The 9,306-nt window shown below is 42.7% G+C and overlaps 1 long non-coding RNA gene across 2 annotated transcripts in view; it reads left to right on the top strand.

The window, feature by feature from the left end:
- The first annotated feature begins 209 nt into the window (after positions 1-209).
- LOC129633170 (uncharacterized) overlaps positions 210-9,306 on the top strand; it is a 31,460-nt gene continuing 22,363 nt past the window's right edge. Inside the window, exon 1 of one of the 2 annotated variants that reach the window (XR_008704938.1) lies at positions 210-581. This is a non-coding gene — a long non-coding RNA (uncharacterized LOC129633170). The remainder of the gene's footprint in view (positions 582-9,306) is intronic. The other variant, XR_008704939.1, reaches the window with a different exon arrangement.

Raw genomic sequence — 9,306 nt, 5'->3', positions numbered from 1 at the left:
CAATAAAGGTGGATTCTTTACCAGCTGAGCCACTAGGGAAAGCCTTCTTCAGGGAATCTTCCCAACCCAAGGGTCGAACCTGGGCCTCCTGCATTGGCAAGCAGATTCTTAGGCCACCTTAGGCTAAAGTAAAAGGGTTGTCACCCATTTTATCTCATCCTTTATGGGATGAGATAGAATAATGGCCCCACACAGCTGTCCATGCCCTATTCCCAGAGTGACCTGTGACTGTGTTAGGTTAGATGGCAAAGGGATATTAAGACTTCAGGGAAAATTAAGGTTGCTCATCAGCTGACCCAAAGCTAGGGAGAGCATGATTGGTTATCCAGGTGGGTGTAATATAATCACAGGGTCATTACAAGTTGAAGAAGAAGGCAGAAGAGAGAGGGATGCAATGTGAGAAGAACTTAGCCACTTGGTGCTGCCTTTGGAGTGGGGAAAAGGAACCATGAGCCCACGTGTGCAGGCAGCCTTTGGATACCAGACAGACAAGAACATCAGTTTTTTGCTAGAGCTTCCAGGAAAAGAACAGCTTAGCCAACACCTTGGCTTTAACGGAGTGAGACCTGAAGAACTGTAAGGTAATGCGTTTTTGTCGGCTTAAGCCACTGCATTTGTGGTAGTTTTTTAGAGGATTTAAGCTCAGCCTCCAAAGAGGAAAGCTAGCAGTAGCTTTCCTTCCTTTTCTTCCTCTTCTGTTGTCCTTCTACCATCAGTTTCACCTCTCTCAGTGAACAGTTAAATGAGAGAAATATCCTAGAGCAGGTTGGCAGGTTCTTTCTAGTACCAGGTGGGAGATTTATTATTAAAATTATTATAAATGTAAAAGAATTCATTCCAGATTTCCTGTGAGACCCAGCAGATCCTATAGATCTGTGTATGCGTGTATGTGTATGCGTATGTGCTCAGTCGTGTCCGACTCTGCCACCCCATGGACTGTAACCTTCCGGGCTCCTCTGTACATGGGCTTTCCCAGGTAAGAATACTGGAGTGGTGTCCATTTCCTCCTCAAGAGGATCTCTCTGACCCAGGGATCCAAACTTCATCTCCTACATCTCCTGTATTGGCAGGGCAGATTCTTTACCACTAAAGAATCCCAGGTAAAGGGTGTGTATGTATGTTATTCGCTCAGTCATATCTGGCTCTTTGCAAGCCCGTGGACTATAGCCCACCAGCCTCCTCTCTCCATGGGGATTCTCTAGACAAGAATACTGGAGTGAGTTGCCATGCCCACCTCCAGGGGATTTTCCCAACTCAGGGATTGAACTTGGGTCTCCCACATTGCAGGCAGATTCTTTACTGTCTGAGCCACCAGGAGAACCCTAGGTAAAAGGTAGCTCTATCCCTTTAAATGTATCAATACTTGCTCTATTGCTCTCTGGCATTATAAATCCTGGATGTGGGTCCTGATTTGAAATGCCTCATATTGACAGACCATGGTGAGCACTGCTGCAGGGAGCAGCCCAGCTGAAAATGGTGAAACCAAAAGGAACAGGTTTGGGAAGAACCCTTTACTGGCAGAAAGGTTTTCAATATTGTGGCAGACTGGGAAGTATCAGTGGCAGATGTTTTCAATCACCTACTGATGCCCCGGCAGGATTGTTCCATTGTCCCAAGACAATGGAGATCGGCGTTCTACCATGAGCCTTCTTTCCTGCCCCCAGTTGGCTCCTTAGGGCCTTGTCTATTAAAGGGCTATGTGACCTCAACCTTTCTATAGTGGAATCTCCTTTTTTTCCAAAAGAAATCTAGAAACATATAAATCTCCCTCCCAGAGACCTGAGAGAAGAACTGCTTGTAGTACCCAGGAAGCAAATGCCGAGGGCTGGATTGTCTGCAATTAAAGTGATGACAGTGATGGTTTTATGTAATTAACTGAGAGTCATGCTCTTAGTCACGGTTGTCATGTGCTTCTCTGTTCATATGAGATCCGTTTCAATAGCAACCTCGATGGAGTAATCAGTTGTTCATCTGCTCACTTACTCAACAAATACGAGCATCACTACATGCCTGGCAATGTTTTACGTGCGGGGGACATGGGAGAAAACGGACAAAGACTCTTGCACTCATAGCTTCTACATCCTAGTTGGGGGATGGATAATAAACAAAAATAGGACAAGTGCTGTGAGATAAATAAGGCAGAGAAGGGGTGGAGCACTCCTAGAGGTAGGAATAGTGAGGGAGAATATAAGACTTGAACAAAGAGGACACATTCAGAGGACACAAGGGAGGAAATTATGCGGGGTGGGGGGAGCCCTCCAGGCAGGGAGGACAGCAAGTTCATCACCGTCATTGATTATCAATCAGAGAATTATTAATATTCCTCCCTGTCCTGCTCTCTGTCTATCAGGGTCAACCACTGTCTGGTTAAACCTTTTGAGCTTGGGCCAGTCTCTGTTCCTTAGTTTCCAAAATTGTACATTCACCTGCTTCTCAATGTCTGAAATATTAGATTGAACCATGTGAAATGCCAGTGAAATGCCATATGAAATGGTTACCAATATGCAACCATTTTGACCCACAGAAATGGAAGCTTCACATGGTTCCACCTAATACATCTGGCAAGGTCCCAGCCTGTAATGAAAAGTAAGTTTACAAAGCAAGCACCTTAGGAGAAGCTGGGAGGAGGCATTTGATATACTTTAACTCTCTTCTCTTACCCTTTCCTCTCTGAGAGAGAGTCTGGTGACTTCTTCCACACAAATGTGTAGGGAGCTGAACCTTTTCTATAAGCTTGCATAAATGGTGGTCACCCTAACTTTTTCAAGCAGATATTTTCCTCCAATCCCCCTAAAGTTTATGATGGAGGCCCACGTATTTCCTGGGTGGTTGGTCATAGGGAGCTCCTATTCATTCCTACCCAGGGGAACCATGGTCTTACACAGTAGATCAACCATCATCTCAATACACTTGGCTATGAGAGTTGAACACAACCACAGACAGGCAGCCTTACCTGTAGTCACACAGCTGCTTTGTCTCATGTATCAATTTTTCTCACTGTGGCCCCAACCAGCTGGGGTTGCAGCAAAAAGACAGTGTACAGGAGCTGTTGGAGAGCTGCTAGCGGATGCTGTACTTCCTCAAGGCTTTAGGTCTGCTCTGAGGGCCCTTCAGCACCCTTATATTAATATATTCACAGTGTACAGAGGCTGACCTCTTCAGGGAGGGCGTCATGTTTAGACTTCTGTTGTTTACCTCACACACTGCTGTGTGTGTGTATGTGTGTGTGTGTATGTTGCTATTCAGTCAGTCAGTTGTGTCCAACTCTTTGTGACCCCATGGACTGCAGAGTGCCAGGCTTCCTTGTCCTTCACCATCTCCTGAAGCTTGCTCAAACTCGCGTCCATTGAGTCAGTGATGCTGTTCAACAATCTTGTCCTCTGTCATCCCCTTGTCCTCCTACCTTAAATCTTTCCCAGAATCAGGGTCTTTTCTAATGAATTGTCTCTTTGCATCAGGTGTCCAAAGTGTTGGAGCTTCAGCATCAGTCCTTCTAATGAATATTCAGGACTTATTTCCTTTAGGATTAACTGGTGGGATCTCCTTGCAGTCCAACGGACTCTCAAGAGTCTTCTCCAACACCATAGTCCAAAAGCATCAATTCTTTGGCATTCAGCCTTCTTTATGGTCCAATTGTCAAATCCATACATGACTACTGGAAAAACTATAGCTTTGACTATACAGACCTTTATCAGGAAAGTAATATCTCTGCTTTTTAATATGTTGTCAATGTTTGTCATAGCTTTTCTTCCAAGGAGCAAGCATCTTTTAATTTCATGGCTGCAGTCACCATCTGCAGTGTGTGTGTATGTGTATATATATATACATACACACCTATTTATATAAACATTCAAAACTTACAGTTTTTATAACTTTGCTTTTATATTCCTTCATTTTTTAAAAAATACATCAGAAACCTTAAAAATAGAAGTGGCTTAGCCTTTTTAAAAGACCTTTGTGAAATCCTAGGTCAATTTCACCAACAGGGTCAAAGAACTGAGAAAAATAAAGGACTTCTCTGTGACCGTGGGGCCATCTAGATCAGCATTACCTGCAAATTCGAGGGCCTTCTCCTTCCTGTTGAGTCAGAATCACTGGGACCTGGGCCAATGAGCCTGCATTTTGAAAAAGTTCCCCCATGTAACATATACAAACTCTAGTTTGAGAGCATAGGGTTGGAGGTGTTGAATGGGTCCTTAGACATTGGATTTCCCAAAGAAAGGAAGAGGGCTGAGGATAGAAGGAAGCCAAAACGCTGATGAATCTTGGGGAGAAATGAGTGAAAAATGGATGTTATGTGGATGGCATGACTCTCAAGGAGGTGGTCTCCCCTGTGTGTGGCTGAATGACAATGGATATATCATGGGCCCACTAGCTTTTCCAGGCCGTTTCCCAGACGTCATTATCTTACTAGGGCTCCACAGTTGCTCTGGGAGGGTCTAAGGTAGTTCCAGTAATATCAGGACCACCTTACCAAAGAGGAAAGGAATAATGAGCGAGCTCTCTCCTGTCATCATCCTGAACTCCCTTCTTGGCATCGCATTTCTTATAACTTCCGGGTGGACAGAGCAGATAACAAACTTTCAATGGTTCTGCTCTTTTTTTCATCCCCAGACCTATATACACTATGCTTGATGATGACTTGGTAAGGAGTTCCTGGTTGTTTAGCTTCCTAGAGTGAAATGTGGGGGCTATTTGTGAAATCCCAACAATTTATTAATAATTCAGGATGACCTCTAATCAGGATGAGACTTGGCTTCTTGGTCAAGTGCAGAGGGAGGATAATTGGTGTATTTGAAATCAACGTTGTCCACATTGCCCCTCTGCCCACTTCTTTTGCTTCTGGGCCTTCTGTGAGTCACATCCTTGACAGTGGGCAGAGCCAGTTAGCAGGATAGGAGGCCTTGAGGTGGGAGTGGGGCACATATCAAAGTCTAAACTCAAGATCCCCTGGTTCTAGTCTGCTGATCCCACTCTGGCCAGTCACAGCCACAACCCAGCCTGTCTTCCTGGGTGGCCTTCAAAAATCCAGGCTTCCAGGCTAGAGTAGCTGTTCTGGCTTAAAGGTGGACACCTCAAAGCAAGTAAGGAACATCTTGGGGCCCTGGGCAGACCAGGTTCCCCAGATCACTATGTTCCCCCCACCCTTCTCTCTGCCTCAATGATGTGGTTTGCAGAGGTGTTTAGAATTGGCTGCTGATTATAAATTGGAAAAGTGAGACTCAGGGGGATGGGAATCCATGTGTCCTGACCCTCTGGGGAGCTTGGCCAGGTCAATTGCCATCATGAATTTTGGTTCAGTCTTAGGTCTGGACCACCAGGGTCTCATGAGCCAGTGCTGGCCCAGAGATGGCTCATTTAGCCTCTCAGACAGCAGAGTGATCCAGGGGGTGGGGTGGGCTGGGTCTGGGACATAGCTCATTTGATAACTTTAAAATATTAAGACATTTGATATGTGGACCTTCCATTGTTTTCTTTCTCCAGGCCCCACAAAAGCTAGGAGGGAGCCTAAAGCAAGCATCTCTCAGGGCCTAGAATGGGCAGGGAGGACACCAACCTCTTGTCTGATGGAATAACCTTAGGCAATTTTAGAGGAACCTGACATATGCCTCCATCTACTGCCTGGGCTGCAGAAGATGGGGATCTGCACAGACAGGAGGAGGGTGCAGATTAATGCAAGGACCAGGAGGAAGTATCCATCCAGTCTGCTCTGATAAGGCTCAGCTGTGTCCTTGGTCTCCTCCCATGGTCAGTGGGTAGAACAGGACTGTCTGTATTTCAGTCACTTTGTCTTTCCACTCTCTCAACCCGACACACACACACACACACACACACACTCTCTCACATACTCACACACTCACACTCACTCACTATTCTCCATTCCAAATGGAATGCATTCAGGTTCCTAAGCATGATCTGAGCATTCTTAGCTCTTCCACCTCCTCTGTCAAATTTCAACTTCTTTACCACACATCTCTCCTAGGAATAATAAACAGAAAAAATGATCTCAACAGAAGTTACTAAGTTCTTACTATGTTCCGGGCTCTATGCTAGGCATTGAAAATCTCAGAACATATTGTCCCTGCTGATCACTTGCCAAGTGAGATCAAGAAGATCAGATGTTTTGATGCCATAGTGGGTGGTCAGCTGGCTGCCCACACTGGGCCTCAAGAGGTGGCATTTTGAGGGGATGAATCAATAATAGTCCAAGTTTTGACTTTCAGGGTAGAAACTGAATTCTGATTTAGAGGTATTGACTACACTAGCCTAACTCCAGGAAATTGATAATTTACTATATTTCCAGGAGTTCTTTATCAGATGATGGTGATACTTGTATAGAATGGTGAATGATTTTTTTTTTTTTTTGGAAAATGATGGAAAACAGTATGTGCATTTTTATCTTTGCCTGCTTCCTTTAGGCACTAAGCAAAACAACCCCTGCTTTCCCCATGTTTCTCCCTCAAGAGATGGATTTATCAATTTGGCCTCAGCTGGCTTTCACAGGTTGGCACAGCAAGGCTGGATTTCCAACGCTTACTGTTTTGACTTAGAAAGTGGACACAGATTTCTGTCGGAGTTTCATGAACTCAAACCAAAAGTTAGATTCTAGTGAGCATTTTGCTAGTTAGAAGTGAATAAGCTAAAGTGGGAAAAAATTTTTTCTTTCAAAGGTTTTTTCCTTGAAATATTGGCAAATGATATTCTGGCTTTTACACCCTTGCAAGGAAAGGATAGCAGAAGTCAAAGCGAATGAACATGGAGCAAACATATATTAACAGATGATCCTTCTGCTTCACTCAGACATGAGTATGCATAATTTTTATAGCATGGGTTATAGAGTTTGCATTGAATTAACATTTCTAAGTCTGATAAATAAAAATAAGTAGGTTTTAGGATTGTTTGGCTAGATCAGAGTTTAGATGTTAGAATTAAATATGAATAGTAAGTGATATTCTTTTCAGAGACAGTGGCTGCCAGTGTCTTATCTCCCTGGCCACTTCTGTAAGTGCATAGCCCGAGGTGATTTCTATGGGTGGCTGATCCCATCCACCTGGTGATTTTACTAGTGATGGAGAAAGTTTGTTGAAGCTGCTGTTTTCCCTTTTCCCTGTGTGTGTTAGTCACTCAGTCATGTCTGACTCTTTGTGACCCCCAAGGACTGTAGCCCACCAGGCTCCTCTCTCCATGGGATTCTCCAGGCAAGAATCCTGGAGTGGGTAGCCTTTCCCTTCTCCAAGGGATCTTCCCGACCCAGAGATTGAACCCAGGTCTCCTGCATTGCAAGCAGATTCTTTACTGTCTGAGCAACCAGGGAAGCCCTCCTTTCCTCCTATGTCACCCCAAAAAATAGCCTTCTGGAGAGCACCTGTGTTTTGTTCTTGTCTGCCTACCTTCCCTCCTATCCTTACCATCGAAGGAGAATCCTGTCATTGACAAGCTCTTTCCTGGGTGCTGTTATGCTACCAAGTGAGGGGAGTGGTTAGAGAGACTCAGGCCTGGAAAAGTTGAATAAAAAGGGAAGGGTTGAGCCTTCCTGACTCTTCTTTTTTCTGTGGGAAGAATTTGTTTGAGAAAGTTAGTTTCTCTGTGCGACAACTAAAGAGGAGAAGAAAGAACTGTTTTAAACATAGCTGCAGCACCCCAAGACACATATTAATCAAATTACAAAGATCAAATACAAAGAACAAATATTAAAAGCAGCAAGGGAAAAACAACAAATAACACACAAGGGGATTCCCCCAGAATGGAATGGCAGGACATACTTAAAATTGATGAAAGAGAAAACCCCACAACCCATGTTACTGTACCCAGCAAGGATCTCATTCAAATATGAAGGAGAAATCAAAAGCTTTACAGACCAGCAAAAGCTGAGAGAATTCAGCACCACCAAACCAGCTCTTCAACAAATGCTAAAGGATCTTCTCTATTCAGGAAAGGTGTATCAACTCGTACCCAAAACAAGAAAGTAAATGGCAATGGGATCATACTTATCAATAATTACCTTAAATGTAAATGGGTTGAATGCCCCAACCAAGAGACAAAGACTGGATGAATGGATACAAAAACAAGACCCCTATATTTGCTGTCTACAAGAGACTCACCTCAAAACAAGGGACACATACAGACTGAAAGTGAAGGACTGGAAAAAGATATTTCACACAAACGGAGACCAAAAGAAAGCAGGAGTAGCAATACTCATCAGACAAAATAGACTTTGAAATAAAGGCTGTGAAAAGAGACATAGAAGGACAGTACATAATGATCAAAGGATCAATCCAAGAAGAAGATATAACAATTATAAATATATATGCACCCAACATAGCACCACAATATCTAAGGCAAAATGCTAACAAGTATGAAAGGGGAAATTAACAATAACACAATAATAGTGGGAGACTTTAATACCCCACTCACACCTATGGACAGATCAACTAAACATAAAATTAAAAAAGAAACACAAACTTTAAATGATAAAATGGACCTAATTTTTTCCTAATTGTTAGACCTAATTGATATCTATAGGACATTTCACCCCAAAACAATGAATTTCACCTTTTTCTCAAGTGCACATAGAACCTTCTCCAGGATAGACCACATCCTGGGCCATAAATCTAGCCTTGATAAATTCAAAGAAACTGAAATCATTCCAAGCATCTTTTCTGATCACAATGCAGTAAGATTAAATGTCAGCTACAGGAAAAAAAACTATTAAAAATCCCAACATATGGAAGCTAAACAACATGCTTCTGAATAACCAACAAATCACAGAATAAAACAAAAAATAAACCAAAATATGCATAGAAACAAATGAAAATGAAAGCACAGCAACCCCAAACCTATGGGACTCAGTAAAAGCAGTGCAAAGGGGAAGGTTCATAGCAATACAAGTTTACCTCAAGAAACAAGAAAAGAGTCAAATAAATTAACCTAACTCTACACCTAAAGCAAGTAGAAAAGGAAGAAATGAAGAACCCCAGGGTTAGAAGAAGGAAAGAAATCTTAAAAATTAGGGCAGAAATAAATGCAAAAGAAACAAAAGAGACCATAGCAAAAATCAACAAAGCTAAAAGCTGGTTCTTTGAGAAGATAAATAAAACAGATAAACCATTCACCAGACTCATCAAGAAACAAATGGAGAAGAATCAAATCAACAAAATTAGAAATGAAAATGGAGAAATCACAACAGACAACACAGAAATACAAAGGATCATAAGAGACTACTATCAGCAATTATATGGCAAAAAAATGAACAACGTGGAAGAAATGGACAAATTCTTAGAAAAGTATAACTTTCCAAAACTGAAC

Source organism: Bubalus kerabau, chromosome 18 (genome assembly GCF_029407905.1).
Source record: "Bubalus kerabau isolate K-KA32 ecotype Philippines breed swamp buffalo chromosome 18, PCC_UOA_SB_1v2, whole genome shotgun sequence".
Taxonomy (NCBI): Eukaryota; Metazoa; Chordata; class Mammalia; order Artiodactyla; family Bovidae; genus Bubalus; species Bubalus kerabau.
The sequence above is the reverse complement of the archived record's forward strand: the minus strand, read 5'-3'. Positions and strand labels throughout refer to the sequence as shown.